The sequence below is a fragment of the Tursiops truncatus genome, chromosome 13 (genome assembly GCF_011762595.2).
Source record: "Tursiops truncatus isolate mTurTru1 chromosome 13, mTurTru1.mat.Y, whole genome shotgun sequence".
In the NCBI taxonomy this organism is placed as follows: domain Eukaryota; kingdom Metazoa; phylum Chordata; class Mammalia; order Artiodactyla; family Delphinidae; genus Tursiops; species Tursiops truncatus.
The window spans coordinates 72,327,887-72,343,440 of record NC_047046.1 but is presented as its reverse complement, the minus strand read 5'-3'; the positions used below and the strand labels follow the sequence as shown (position 1 = coordinate 72,343,440).

The following is a 15,554-nucleotide window of genomic DNA, read 5'->3' as shown; positions in this document are numbered from 1 at the left end:
GATTTTATCTGTAAAACAAGTGTTTTTAAATACACGCACATACATACACACAAACACACAAGTCCTACTATTGTTAGTTAAAAGAGCATTTGGTCTTTGTCAATAAATTTACCTGTGTGCATTTAATTCATTAAGAAAAGGTCCCAGAAGACTGTCCAATGGGAAATATATCCACAGGACAATACAGAATCAGTATAATATATGTACACTTTCAAACTTACCACACAACTAAATTCTTATTTCATTATCAGCTTTTACTGATCTTAACTATTTAACTGGAATAATTAATATAACCTCAAAGCTGTAAGTTTTCAAACAAAGACCAAGTTATGCCTAATATACTTGTATATTCATTTACCAAATGCTCCACAGACCTATCGTAATTCCTGCCTAGAGAAGGGTTATCAGCTGGAAAATATTTATGCAAATTGTTTAGCACAAAGGGTAATAAACTTCTACAACGCTACAGAAGTAAAACGGACAGGAATTCCAAGAGGTAGGTCAGGCAGGAGCTCTACAGATGGGGCAAATGTGTTAATAACAGATGCAGAAATAGCTATCAAGGAAGAGTTCACTGTGCATGGCTCTCCCATATCACCATCAGAAAGGAGAGCCACACCCTCTGCCAATATTTTCCTCCAGGCCCCACCCTGGCAAAAGAATCCTGGGCTGGCTGACAACGGGTTTGAATCTTAGGAGTCCCATGGATCTGAAATGACTGTGGGACCTAAATGCTAAATCTTCCCTAAAGACGTTCTTTGAAAACCACAGAGTCCAGTTCTACTGCTTACGCAATATGTACTCTATCCTCTAGCAGAAAGAGAAAGGACACGTGCTCAAGCTATTAACTATCCAGGCCAGAGAAGGCAATCTACGTGGGGCACAGGCAAAGTCACCACATCAGAAGTCTTGTGTCACTGAGACTACGAATCCTACGACAAATTATGAGGTTGAATAGATTTATCATCGGAACTTTTTTTTCCATTGAAGTACAGTTGATTCACCATGTTCTGTTAGTTTCTGGTGTACAGCAAAGTGATTCAGTTATACATACATATAACAGTTTGTGTCTGTGAATCCCCAACTCCCAATCCTTCCCCGCTCCTTGGTAACCACAAATCTATATCATGGAAACATTCGAATATTCCCCATCAGTGCCCCTCCCCCTTCTTAAAACAGGCTACTGCTCACCTTTTTCCAAGTACCTGTTGAGGGTTTCATTCTTACATTCACTTGGCAGGACCTACACTCTGATGGTGTTTGCTCACAGTAATGATTAACTAGAACAACTCAGAATACCTCCATACACCCTCCCCGTTGTACGTGCACTAAGACAAGGATTCTGCTGCAGTGCAGACGTGTGGATTCCAGCACACGGCATCACCACGGTGGCTGGACTGCCAGCAGAAGGCCTGCAGACGTAAGGAATTCCCGTGCAGAGGTTCTCTCGCTGTGGCAGGCATCAGAATCACCTGGAGGGCTGGTTAAAACACAGATTGCTGGGCCCACCCCCAGAGTTTTTGATTCAGATCCGAGGTAGAACCTGATAATCTGCATTTCTAACAATTTGCTCATTTGGGCACCCCGCTTTGGGAACCACTGAGACTCTGTCTTTTCCTCTTTCTTTCTCCAGGATCCAGGAGAATGAGCTCATTCAACTCAGTACTTGTCTCCACTACGTAGCCAGGCCATCACTCCTGAGAGGATGGGAGAAGGGTACAGACAGCTAGTACCTGCTGGATGCCCAAGACTCTGCCTCTCTGGGTGGGCTTTCTCTGACCGCTTGACACTGCCCACATTTACTGGGGTCATAGAAAGGGCAACTTACATGGCCTACCTGTATTTACAATTTACAATCAGCACCACTTCGTTTATTAGTTCAATGCGGTGCGGTGGGGCAGCTGAGTAAAGGCAAGTCAGTTCTTGTCTATGTTTTAAAAACACCGTCTTGTAATAAGAGGACAGTTGCAAGTACCCTGTAATTATAAGAGCCTATCAGGAACTCAGTTCTGAAGGAAATAAGGCAAGGGGACAAATTCTGAGACGTGATTACCTCACCCGTCTCTCTTTCCTGACATGAGTCTGGTGGGCACTGATACCCACTCATCTACTTCCCTCATAGTTAGAGAAGTCTAGCCAATTCAAACTTCTTGTGAAGATACCTTTGTAACTGCTCAATTATATTTCTTTCTTTCTTTCTTTTTTTTTTTAAAATAAACTAGCTCCCTCCACTCCCCCAACTTATAAAGTCGGTAGCCTAAAAAAACAGGTACGCAGACATATTATCACACTGAAATCACCAAGTACAGGAACAGACTTCCAAAGTCATCACTCTAACACTGAAGCCCATTCCTCCGCTCATCTCACCTGTGCTCTTAGGGTGCAAAAGAAGCAACGCTGCTCAAGCAGAGGAACTCTGACCTTGATGCCAAAGTGGAATCAACACCGAGCTGTGTGGAACTAGAAAAGAGGGCAAATTCTAAGGCACAGAACTACTCAGGGAATTCAGCCTTTATTAACTAAACAGGGAGAAAAAGATGCTTTTAATTAACTGTGGAAGAGCCGTGGGTGTCCAGAGCACAGCCTGCGTTCGACGTCTACTGTCACTGCGTGCTCTGGGTGCGAGGACTGAAGGCGGGCGCAGGTTCGGAGGTTCTCAGGGGCCCTCAACAGCAGCGATGGACACTGCTGAGACCTGCAGGGCTCGGCGCTCAGGAACAAAGGTCTCGAAGAAGGAGCTGCCGTGCAGATAAGTAAACAGCAACTATGCCGAGAGCAGCCTCATGGGACCAATATTCCTGGGTATACAGGGCAAGTGGTGGAGAGAAGAGGGATCCAAGGACAGCCCAGGAGACAGGTCAACAGCTCCTAAGCACACCAACAGCGACCTCTCTACCTAAGTGTTTACTACGTGCCAAGCACTGTCCTAAAGACTTTCTGCACAATCCTTCCTTTAACGCAGGTAGGAACCTTCTAGACTTCTCAGGGATGGAGTGATGGTAGTGCCAAAGGTACCCAGTCCAGTTTTCTTTTTTTTTTTTTCCTGCGGTACACGGGCCTCTCACTGTTGTGGCCTCTCCCGTTGCGGAGCACAGGCTCCGGACACGCAGGCCCAGCGGCCATGGCTCACGGGCCCAGCCGCTCTGCGGCATGTGGGATCCTCCCGGACCGGGGCACGAACCCCCGTCCCCTGCATCGGCAGGCGGACTCTCAACCACTGAGCCACCAGGGAAGCCCCCCAGTCCAGTTTTCAATGCAAGAATCTTTCTTCTCACGGGCAAGATTCTCTGAGGGGAAGGGATTCCTGCCCTACAAGAGGTTAACACGAGATGTGGCAACTTCTCAAGTCTGAATAGACAGCTCCTGAGTGACAGCCATTCAGTGAAGCAGCTGTCAGGGCACCAGGAAAGTCAGGAGGCAAGGGTCTTGAAATCAGCACTGGTCTGAATGCAGCAAGAATGGAGCAGCTCCTTGTGAAACCATTCCCTGGGTTACGGGCTCCACTGTGTCCCCTCCAAACGATACGAAGCTCCAGAGCCTCAGAATGTGACCTTATGAGAAAAAAGGGTCTTTACAGAGGTAGTCAAGTGAAAATGAGTTCATTAGGTTGGACTCCAATCCAACATGACTGTGCTCTCAGAAGAGGGGAAATTTGCGCAGACATGCGCACAGGAATGAAGACACAGGGAGAAGACTGCCACGCGACCGGAGGGATGCTACGGACTGCTCCAACACCAGAGAGAAGAGAAGAGGAAGTTTCCCCTAGAGCCCGGGGACAGCATGACCCCACCAACACCTGGATTTCAGCTCCGTAGCCCCCAGAACCGTGAGACGATTCATTTCTACACTTTAAGCCACGCTGTTTGTGGTACTTCCTATGGCAGCTTTAGGAAACAAGCCACCCTTTATTGGAAACACTTGCGGCCAAATGTGTTCCAGAACTCTGATTTTTTTCTCATTTTAGATGGTCCTAACTATTCCAATTACTGCATAACATTCCCAGTAGGGGCCTGGGGGCAGGACCCACAGCCAACATGGACAAATACTTATCTTAAGTGTTTTAGGTAAAACCAGAAATACTCCCAAGTCCACTGAGGTCAGATTTTGCCACCAAATGAGTTCGTTTCCTACAAACCTACAACAATGTTTTCTTTCCAGGGCTTTTTGGATTTTCGAACTGCATGGGATTATGGGCCCGTATTAGGTTGCAGAATAATAGTTAAAATATGTTTACTATAGATGCTGCCCTGCCCAGCACGTTCACACTGCTCTCAAAAGCGCAAAAAACTGCGTGTGAAATCCTAGAATTGCTCAGGGAAACAAAAACATCCCCTCAACTCTTAAATAATTGGCCAAATATTTAAAGTTTTATCTTCAAGACTGTTAAACACACAAACAAACCACTAGACACTTGACCTTCCCATTACGGCGAGTTCTGTACTGTATCACCATAGGGTTTTTAGAATAGAATTTTAAAAGAGAGGCACCATCAATTATGCTTCACAGCATTATGGCAAGAAGAAAAAACTATGAGCAATAGAAAGAGGGCTGGGTTATGATAAAGCTCCACCCCAATGGCAGGAAGATGAATGTCACGGACCACATATTTTTTTCCCAGTTACGCAGATAAATACATGGTAGGTACTTACATTCGGATCTCCAGGACCCATATGTTGTCAAAAAGGGAATGTACAGAAGAAATGAAGCCTTCATCAGCATTAAAAATCTTGATTGACCTCCTCACCAGTGTGAAGAGCAGAGTCCCTTACCACATCTTCAAAGTTGGATACACCCAGGAGATTTCTCCTTGCGTTCAGATATTTTTAAATCCTCCCTTAAGTTACCAAGTTGGATGAGACTAGATACCAAAGGACTTCTAACGGGAGCCTGGGGTAGGTTCTAGAATTACAGAAGGTGTGTTTCCTACCCACACCACCCCCACCTTGTAAGGGTGTTACAGTTTATGCTACCAGATGACTTTGTTTTTTGTTGTTTTTTTCTTGCGGTACACGGGGCCTCTCGCTGTTGTGGCCTCTCCCGTTGCGGAGCACAGGCTCCGGACGCTTGGGCTCGAACCCGTGTCCCCTGCATCGGCAGGCAGACTCTCAATCACTGCGCCACCAGGGAAGCCCTAGATGACTTTGTTTTATGGATATATGTGTTTCTCCCTGTCCCTGCGACCCTAAAGGAGAAAGTGTTAAATAATCATGGGGTAAGAACACAAGGGACAGATTAAGACAATTTACGTAGAATAAAACGTGCCTTTCCCATAATAACTATGGAGGTCAGACCTCTGGCACACTTAAACACAACACAGGATTCTTGTTTTACTTTTGCCCTATGCTTCAGAATTTCTATTAGGCAATAAGTGCAGAATCCAATTAAACCTCCTTGTCAGTAACAGCCACATGCGTTTGATTCCCCAAATATGCGTATCTACCACCTTCAAAGTTTTCAGCCCACTCACCCCTGGTGCACACTCATTTGTCGGAGATCCCTTCTGTTCTCTCCTCTTCCCCCTGTGGAAATCCTCGATCCTTCCAGGCTCCAGGCAGCCAGCACCTCCTCCTCATCTTCCCAGAACAAACCACCCTATAATAACCAGCCTCTTTGTGCTCTGCGTTCCTAAGTCGTGACTACTGAGGCCACTCCTCTGCTGCTGACTCACGTGCCTTTCTGTATTGTTTGTCCTTTTTCAAGTGTGTAAATCTTAATATTACACTCTTAAACTAGCTGCAAGTCACTTATAGCCACTGTCTACTTCTTGGGCAAGTCTGCATTCTCCATAGAACTGTGCAGAGAACACGCCCTGAATAAGTATCTCTCCGTTGCTTGACTTCCTACTCATCATATGATAGGGTAACTTCTTCCCAGGGTCACGCATTTGGAAACTTTGTCTTGTCTGAGTTGCCAAAACATGGAATTCTCAACACATACCTGATACTGATCAACTAAACACAGAATGTATTTTCTGTGCAAATCTCATTTTCTTACACTTCCTTCATTTTCTTCACTTTTCCACAGGGTGGGAGCCACAGGGTCATTTCCTAAACTGTTCTGAGTTATGAGCTCAAGTAAATGCAAAGAAATAAGAAAATGAAAAAAAAAAAAGCTTCACAGCGAACCTCATTTTCAGCAATATTACCTAATACCCCAAACTAACATTATAAGTCACTTACGATTAACAAAAGCAAAAACTTTTTAACAAATGACTTATGGAATTCACACACTCTTGTGTGAGAAACTTAAATATTCAAATCTAAAGGACACAAAAAGTATTAATGTTTGAGGACTAAGGGAGAAAATAACAGAACAGTTAATTCCAGCTACCTGATTATACTGTTGATAACCACTTATAAACAGGAAAGGGAGTTCATACTTTTAAAATGTATCATTAATTCAACACCCATTTATGATAAAAACTCTCCAGAAAGTGGGCATAGAGGGAAACTACATCAACATAATAAAGGCCATATATGACAAACCCACAGCAAAGATAATTCTCAATGGTGAAAAACTGAAAGCATTTCCTCTAAGATCAGGAAAAAGACAAGGATGTCCACTCTCGCCACTATTATTCAACATAATTTTGGAAGTCCTAGCCACAGCCATTGGAGAAGAAAAAGAAATAAAAGGAATCCAAATTGGAAAAGAAGAAGTAAAACTGTCACTGTTTGCAGATGACATGATACTATGCATAGAAAATTCTAAAGACGCCACCAGAAAACAACTAGAGCTAAGCAATGAATTTAGTAAAGTCACAGGATACAAAATCAATACACAGGAATCTCTTGCATTCCTATACACGAAAGATCACAAAGAGAAATCGAGGAAACAATCCCATTTACCATTGCAACAAGAAGAACAAAACACCTAGGAATAAACCTACCTAAGGAGGCAAAAGACCTGTACGCAGAAAACTATAAGATACTGATGAAAGAAACCAAAGATGACCCAAACAGATGAAGAGATATACCATATTCTTGGATTGGAAGAATCAATATTGTGAAAATGACTCTACTACCCAAAGCAATCTACAGATTCAATGCAATCTCTATCAAATTACCAATGGCATTTTTCACAGAACTAGAACAAAAAATTTTACAATTTGTGTGGAAATACAAAAATCCCCAAATAGCCAAAGCAATCTTGAGAAAGAAAAATGGAGCTGGAGGAATCAGGCTCCCTGACTTCAGACTATACTACAAAGGTACAGTAATCAAGGCAGTATGGTACCGGCACAAAAACAGAAATATAGATCAATGGAATAGGGCAGAAAGCCCAGAGATAAACCCATGCACCTATAGTCACCTAATCTATGACAAAGGAGGCAAAAATATACAATGGAGAAAAGACGGCCTCTTCAATAAGTGGTGCTGGGAAAACTGTACAGCTACATGTGAAAGAATGAAATTAGAACACTCCCTATCACCATACACAAAAATAAACTCAAAACGGATTAAAGACCTAAATTTCAGGCTAGACAGTATAAAACTCTTAGAGGAAAACACAGGAAGAACACTCTTTGACATAAATCACAGTAAGATCTTTTTTGACCCACCTCCTAGAGTAATGAAAATAAAAACAAAAATAAATAAATGGGACCTAATTAAAATTAAAAGCTCTTGCACAGCAAAGGATATCATAAACAAGTTGAAAAGACAACCCTCAGAATGGGAGAAAATATTTGCAAATGAAGCAACGGACAAAGGATTAATCTCCAAAATATACAAACAGCTCATGCAGCTCAATATCAAAACAAAAACAAACAACCCAATCCAAAAATGGGCAGAAGACCTAAATAGACATTTCTCCAAAGAAGATATACAGATTGCCAACAAACACATGAAAGGATGCTCAACATCACTAATTATTAGAGAAATGCAAATCAAAACTACCATGAGGTATCACCTCACACGGGTCAGAATGGCCATCATCAAAAAATCTACAAACAATAAATGATGGAGAGGGTGTGGAGAAAAGGGAACCCTCTTGCACTGTTGGTGGGAATGTAAATTGATACAACCACTATGGAGAACAGTATGGAGGTTCTTTAAAAAACTAAAAATAGAACTACCATATGACCTAGCAATACCACTACTGGGCACATACCCTGCGAAAACCATACTTGAAAAAGACACATCACCCCAACGTTCACTACAGCACTATTTACAATAGCCAGGACATGGAAGCAACCTAAATGTCCATCAACAGAGGAATGGATAAAGAAGATGTGATACACATATACTGTGGAATATTACTCAGCCATAAAAAGGAACGAAATTGGGTCACTTGCAGAGATGTGGATGGACCTAGAGACTGTCATACAGAGTGAAATAAGTCAGAAAGAGAAAAGCAAATATCGTATGAGAATGCATATGTGTGGAATCTAGAAAAATGGTACAGATGATTTTATTTGCAAAGCAGAAATAGCAATACAGATGTAGAGAACAAACATATGGACACCAACGGGGAAAGGGGGCTGGGATGAATTGCGAGATTGGGATTGACATATATACACTATTGATACTATGTATAAAATAGATAACTAATGAGAATCAACTGGACAGCACCAGGAACTGTACTCAATGCTCTGTGGTGACCTAAATGGGAAGGAAATCCAGAAGAGAGGGGATATAAGTATACATACAGCTGATTCACTTTGCTGTAACAGTAGGAACACAACATTGTAAAGCAACTACACTCCAATAAAAATTAATGAAAAAAAAATTTAAAAAATGTATCACTAGCTCATTATGCACCACTATAAACTTTTATTCCAACTGTACAAGTTCTCACTGTCTTTTTTCACGCTTTTGTCGTCTGTCGCTGATCTTTTCCCCAAGCCTGAAAAGGTTTCCTTTCAAAATAAAGATGTGTAAACTTCATCGTAGATGTGAATTTTCACACACCAAACAAACTCTTAAACAGCCCTTAATAAAGGCACATTATTGAGAAAACATTCACTGTAATTAACCTCAACATTTTTCATTGAAGTATAGTTGACTTACAATACTGTGTTAGTTTCAGGTGTAAAGCAAAGCGATGCAGTTATATATATAATGTATAGGTATATACACATCCTTTTGCAGACTCCCTTCCATTATACGTTATTACAAGATATTGAATATAATTTCTGTGCAGCTGACATGGATGGAGGTGCCATCCAACAGTGATCATAATTACATCAAATAGAAGCTTCTTGGGGATGTGGCCGGTGTCACCACAAAAGTGAGATGCAATCTCTCTTCACTGGGTCATTGGGGGGGAAAGTGTGTTCGATGACCCCAAGCAAGTGAGCATGCAGGTAGCATGCCTGTTTGCAGCGATCCTCCTTATAAGTGAACACAGAGCGATCAGAATGCGAGAAACAGCATGGAGAGGGCAAGCGCTGCATTCTAGCCAGAGGCCGCTTATTAGCTGCTAATGAGATTTACACTCTACATATTCGACAGTGTGTAATTTTGAGAAAATTTTAAAAGGCAACTAGGTCCTCCTATGGAGAACACAGAAGAAACGAGCCCCCTCATTTTATGTGATTGGGAAAGATGTTCTACAGCAGGGCTTCCAGCACTTTGCCTTGCATAGCAATCACCTGAGGATTGTGTTTAAATGCATTCTGATGAAGGAGGTGTGAGGTGAGCCCCGAGAATTTGCATTCCTAACAAGCTCCCAGGCGACACTGCAGGTGGGTGTAGCAAGGCTCTAAGGGTGATTAGAATACAGCTCATTCAGTAGAGAACCGCAGGTGTGGAAAAGTGCACGGATTTCACATAAAGAGCTCAGACTGGGACGTCCAGACTGGAGAAACAAGTTTATATGTTGGTGCTCCCCAAGGCCTTATCTTTTTTTTTTTTGCGGTACACGGGCCTCTCACTGTTGTGGCCTCTCCCGTTGCGGAGCACAGGCTCCAGACGCGCAGGCTCAGCGGCCATGGCTCACGGGCCCAGCCGCTCTGCGGCATGTGGGATCTTCCCGGACCGGGGCACGAACCCGTGTCCCCTGCATCGGCAGGCGGACTCTTAACCACTGCGCCACCAGGGAAGCCCGTCAAGGCCTTTGACTGCTTTTCATGCTACAATGCTCACTGGGGGGGCTCACATCCGGCTCCTTTTCCATGACTATGAACTGCTAAGTGGCAGCCACGTTGACTCCAGCCAGGACCCTAAGCTTGAGCACCAGAAAAGCAAACAGAGGACCCTTCTGGTGATCCCAACCCGGTGATGATGCACCCCAGCCGCAAGCCCTCACCTCTTCTGTTCCAAGTTTTCTTAATGCAGCCAAGTATTACCCTAATCACCCAAGCCAAACACATGGGAATCACCCACTCTGAACTGGTTCTTTGTAACCTCAAAGATAGAGTCCAGACGACTGTGGCATCCAAGGTCTGCCCGGCTCTAGCCTCTGCTTGCCCCTCCGAGGTCATCTTCCATGTGCCTTCCACACTTAGCCAAGGGGGAACTTCGTTTAGTTCTCTGATCACACCATGACCTTTCTCCTCTGCTGGAAATGCCCTGATCCCACCCGGTCGGCACTTGACCCTCACTCGACCTGAAAGAGCAGCTCAACTGTCTCTGAGAAGGGCTTCTTAATGCCAAACCCCACGCCCGCTGGCAGAATCCGCCTAGTACAGCCGTCGTTTACTTATGTGTCCGCTACTGCGACTGGCCTAGAAGCTCCTTGAGAACAGGGCCATGGCCCGGTCACTTGCGTACATGACATTCGGTCACACAGTAGGTTCTCACAAGTAACTGCTTTACAGGGTACAGTGATGGCCCGAGGGCAGGTTAGGCACGGGGGTGTGTGGTGGTGATGTGTGGTGCGGTGGGTAAACCTCCAGCTCCGTGGTAAACAAAGACTGGAAAATAGCACTAGACGAATCACGGAACACCCAGAATTCACGTGCTGGGCAGTGGCCGTCTCTATTATTTGCAAGCATAATACCGCTAAGAGAGGGGTAAATCGGACGGAAATACAACAGCCTCACTCACAATTTCTTGGTTCTTTTTCTCATGTCATGGCTGAAACCAAGAAATCCAATAGTAATGGAGCGGAAGCCGAAAGTGAAGGCTTATCTGCTCTGAGGGAGTCTGAATGAGAGGCAATTAATAAAAGATTAAGGCTAAGTAAGACCACAGTGGAACATGCAACCACAGCATGCTGGATGCTGAAAACCAGAGTGGCAATTAGGCAGGGAAAACCCACGATGGGTAAAACCCTCGCCACGTCGAGGAACAGCTTGCAAGGAGCCCCACGGAGCCAGTCCCAGGTGAGCAGAGCTCTCTGTGTGACCGAAGATGGAAGCTCGACCCGGACCTGTGGAGAAAGTCTGTAAGAAAGGCTGGCGGTGAGACTTTCCCCTCAGGGTCGTGAGAGCCACCCAGCCAATTCCTTTCTACTAATGCTTAAAGGTGGGGCGAGGCCACCTGCAGACAACTCACCTCAAAGTATGGACGACTCAGAAGAAATTACAGCCTCCTGATTACCCAAGTCAGGACCACAAGGGCACCCGGTGGCTCCCCTCACGGCCCCTCAAGGCTCAAGTGTCTGGTTTCCTCTGCGGATCCTTCACTCAGTACATTCAGAAGCACCTACTACGTCACAGACACTGGCCTAGGCACCTGAGATACACCAGGGAAGAAAACACGTGAACCCCCTACCTTTGTGGACTTTCCCCTCTAGCAAGGGGAAACAGGTGGTAAACATACAGATGACAAACACTAAAGAGGAAAGAAACATAGCAGGCAAAGGGGACTGACATTGGAAGGTGGAAGGAGGCACTGGTTGCTGTTTATTTGGATGGTCCCGGGACCTGTCTGAAACAGCGATTTTTGAATGACTTGCAGGAAATGAGAAGTCATTGAGTGGAAGACGCCCACAAAAATTTAACAGTTGCACATTTGACAAATATAGGATTTTTTTTCCTTCTTTAATGGCTGCCTTGGTTTACTGGATTTAGGGTAACATAGCAACGTCATTGAGGGCATGCACCCTGGAGTAAGACACACCAAGTTTGTTTTCTAGTTCCGCCACCTGAAACTGGAAATAATCGGATGTCATGATGGCTATCAGTTAATCTCATCAAATGGTAAGGGAGGCCTCCAACCCTTTACTTCAGCGCTTGGTGAGCTGCAGGTGTCTGCAGTCCTCCCACAGCTTCCCTGCCCCCGAGCACAGCACGGGAACTTGTGGCCCTGACGACCTAAGAAACATGGAACACAATGTCTCGTTCTCAGGGATGCTGGGTTAAGTGCAGGAAGTATGGACGGCGTCTCATAAATGTACTGTTCTGCGCGTGTTCACATTCACCCGTCCCTCTCAGTATTTCACCTATACTTTCAAGATAGTAACAAGCCATTCCAAGGCTTGGATCCATAAGTCGCTAAAATAAATTTTGACTTCAAAGATGAGAGCTCAATGTTGGAGGTCACGTAACTTAACATGACTCCATTTGGCAACTGACAGAACTTGTGTCATGTCAACGGTACAGCCCCAAGTTCAACCCTTTGCCTCTGTATCTAGGCTGCCACACCGCTTAGAAGGTGGAATAATTCGTTCATTCTGGGCTACTCCATAGATGAGCATGTGCCTGGCTTCCAACATGCATGAGATGAGATAAACATGTCTGATGGGCAGAATTTTTTTTTCCAGGAAACATCTTTTCATTCTGCTCTAATAGATCAGTGGTGGATTTTTACCCTTCTAGGCACAATAATGCATAGCTTTCTATGGGAAAGATGTTTTAAAGGTCTTTTTTTTTTTTTTTTTTTTTTGCGGTACACGGGCCTCTCCCGTTGCGGAGCACAGGCTCCGGACGCGCAGGCTCAGCGGCCATGGCTCATGGGCCCAGCCGCTCTGCGGCATGTGGGATCTTCCCAGACCGGGGCATGAACCCGCGTCCCCTGCATCGGCAGGCGGACTCTGAACCACTGCACCACCAGGGAAGCCCTTAAAGGGTTTTTTAAAGCAGGTTTTCTAACCAGTATCCTAGAGTCGGCCACAACTTTCAAATTAACCAAAAACAGCCATACTGGAAAATGTTAGAAACTACCATGTGAAAGAAAAAGAAAAAAGGCTTGTCCACCCACGCAGTTGTTATTCCCATGCTTGGTTATTATACGCTCCCTTGGTATCGGCTGAAGCTCCCTGCAGATGCTATGCGGCCCGAGGGCCCGGGCACCGATGGGCACTTGGCCTCCCCAGCACCCAGCTCCCAAGTGGCCCCCCGAGGGGCTCCAGGGCACATTTGTTGAATAAATAACCAAGTCTCGCCTCAAGAATGGGAGGCCGTTTAGACCCTTACTGGTGTGCTCTTCATCTGGAGCTCACAAACTGCTTTTTAGTTTGTTCTCTGCCCACACTTCTCCCCTCCCCCACAAAAAGCAGCCAAGCTAAATATAGATTGTTCACAAGCATGACAAAATGGTGATTTAATTATGATGCGGTCCATACCTAGGATGGGGCAACTGCAGGAGGCCTGCAGCTCTGGGCAGATGCCAGGGAGGGCTGGGGTGCCTCACCCACAAGTGCTCTGCTGAGTCTCGCTGGGGAGTCCGTGGGTCTCAGCCTTGAACTGGTGGTTATTGCTGGCTTTGTCATCAAAGCTTTCTGTACTGTGTCATGCTCAAAATCTAATTTTCATGGCAACAGCCCTGCAGTGGGTGATGCCTCATCTCCCGGGATTTGCAGTCCCGGGTAAGTGACAGGGCCCTGGTTTGGTCTTCTCGTTCTCACTCACTCTCTCTTTCTCTGACAGGCATACCTTTCAGCTTACATAATCTTTCTAGCCATTAAGTTCTTTATTTCCTTTGGAAACAGAGTTCCACTGGCACACACACACACACGCAGGGAAAATCGCTCCATCTTCAGTGTGTGGCCTCCCGTTTAGGAACAAAAAATTTTAAAGAAAAAAATGTTTTAACTAGCTAACGAAATTAGGGGACCTATTTTTGCCAGTTTGATTAATCTCACCCATCAATCAAATCATAATTGTCTTTGATTGCCATCCTCACTCAGCCCCAAGCTTAAGGGCTGTTCAAGTGTGTATTCAAAAATAAAATCTAAATAAATAAATAAAATCAAGTGAAAACAATAAGAGACAGGGGAAGAAGCAATCAACCTTTTAAAAGAATTTTAGGTCCACAAAAACTGCCAAGCATAAGTGAAAAACAGGTACCCCTCAATGTCTAGCACAAAGATAATAAATATTCAGTCACTGACAGACTCAAAGAATAAGGAGAAGACGAATTATTTCAAAGTAACGAACACAGTATTACAAATGTCCTCAATAACCTTGTCGATGAGTTAAAATAGTCACACACCATATTATCAGACAGGACAGTGTCCTTCAGACATATCACTCACTAACTTCACATACAATTATGCCCCTGAAAACCCTCAACACAACAGGGCAAGGAAGAAAACGTGGGACATATTAAAATGCCTTAAAGCCCGCCACACCATTTCCTTTATCCAAGCTGGAGACTTCCTTGAGTCTCAGGCTAGTCTACTTAGCATGGCAGATCTCGGCCAAAATCAACTCGCCAACCCTGTTAATTGAGTTGCACGTTCAAGTCCCTGCACTGGAAAATGCTCCCACAGATCACAGCCCCAGGACTGCACCTGGCCTCTGGTCCAGACTCTGTGACCAAATGCCCTCCGTAATGTGACGGCGTTTCCAGTCACTGACCTGAGTCAGAGGTGCTTTACGATCACATGTGACCCGGTTGCCTGCAGCGGCAGGATGAGTAACAGTGCGGTGAGCAGGACAGCTTACATCATTGCAAGGTGGTGCTTTTTTAACGGGCTCCTATTCAACTCCATATACCCCACCGGAATCTATCATCTCTGAGTTTCCACTTAGTGTGAAGCGACACCGCTAACTGCCTCTGGGAGGTGACGCTCTGCCACGTGTCCATGTGCTGTTCCAAAAATTTCCATGGACACGTCCGTTCTCCAGGAGAAGGAGAATCAAGCCTTTGTTTTCAGGGATAATGTCAACCGGGAGCTGGAACTTTAACCTTTTTCCCAGTAGCTACTCTTCTAAGATGAATAAGCAGCTCACAGCTCTCTCAACAGCTGAGAGTACAGCTGGTGGTTATCTGGAAAGATCTCGTGATTCTTTTGGCTCATGCTGTTTTGGCGACAACACTGAAGCAGGAAGGATTTTCTCTACGATCTAGACCTCAGGCCTTTAGAGGAGCCAGGAACAAAGCCAGCCATCTTTGACTCCAGGAGGGCAGCTGGGGGGGTCTCAGCCAGGCCTGACCCCCAAGTCCTGGCCAGCGGGCGGGATGGCACGGGGAGCTGCCTACCTGTGACCCCGTCTACCTGGATATAGAGAAAACCCAGCCAAGGGTGGAGGGCACACAAATATTGACTGTAGGTGAAGGCATGCCAAGTGAGCCTCGGTGGAATTCTGAGCCACTGAAAACATGGTTGAGATAGGTTTTGAAAACACCTGGGAACCTGTGCTTCTGCCATCACCGTGAAGGTGAATGAACTCAGATGCCCCTGGGATCCGAGGGGAGAGGCCGGCAGGCAGGCTACGAGCC

The 15,554-nt window shown here is 45.2% G+C and overlaps 1 protein-coding gene and 1 long non-coding RNA gene across 5 annotated transcripts in view; both read right to left on the bottom strand.

Annotated features, from left to right (window-relative positions):
• The window catches only part of NEDD4L (NEDD4 like E3 ubiquitin protein ligase), a 338,970-nt gene that overhangs the window by 163,327 nt on the left and 160,089 nt on the right, over positions 1–15,554 (bottom strand). The window lies entirely within an intron of this gene.
• On the bottom strand, positions 2,494–14,672 carry LOC141276214 (uncharacterized). Its single transcript, XR_012325429.1, has 3 exons — positions 5,468–14,672; positions 4,650–5,182; positions 2,494–3,551 (listed from the first exon to the last, which is right to left on the bottom strand). It is a non-coding gene; the product is annotated as an uncharacterized lncRNA (long non-coding RNA).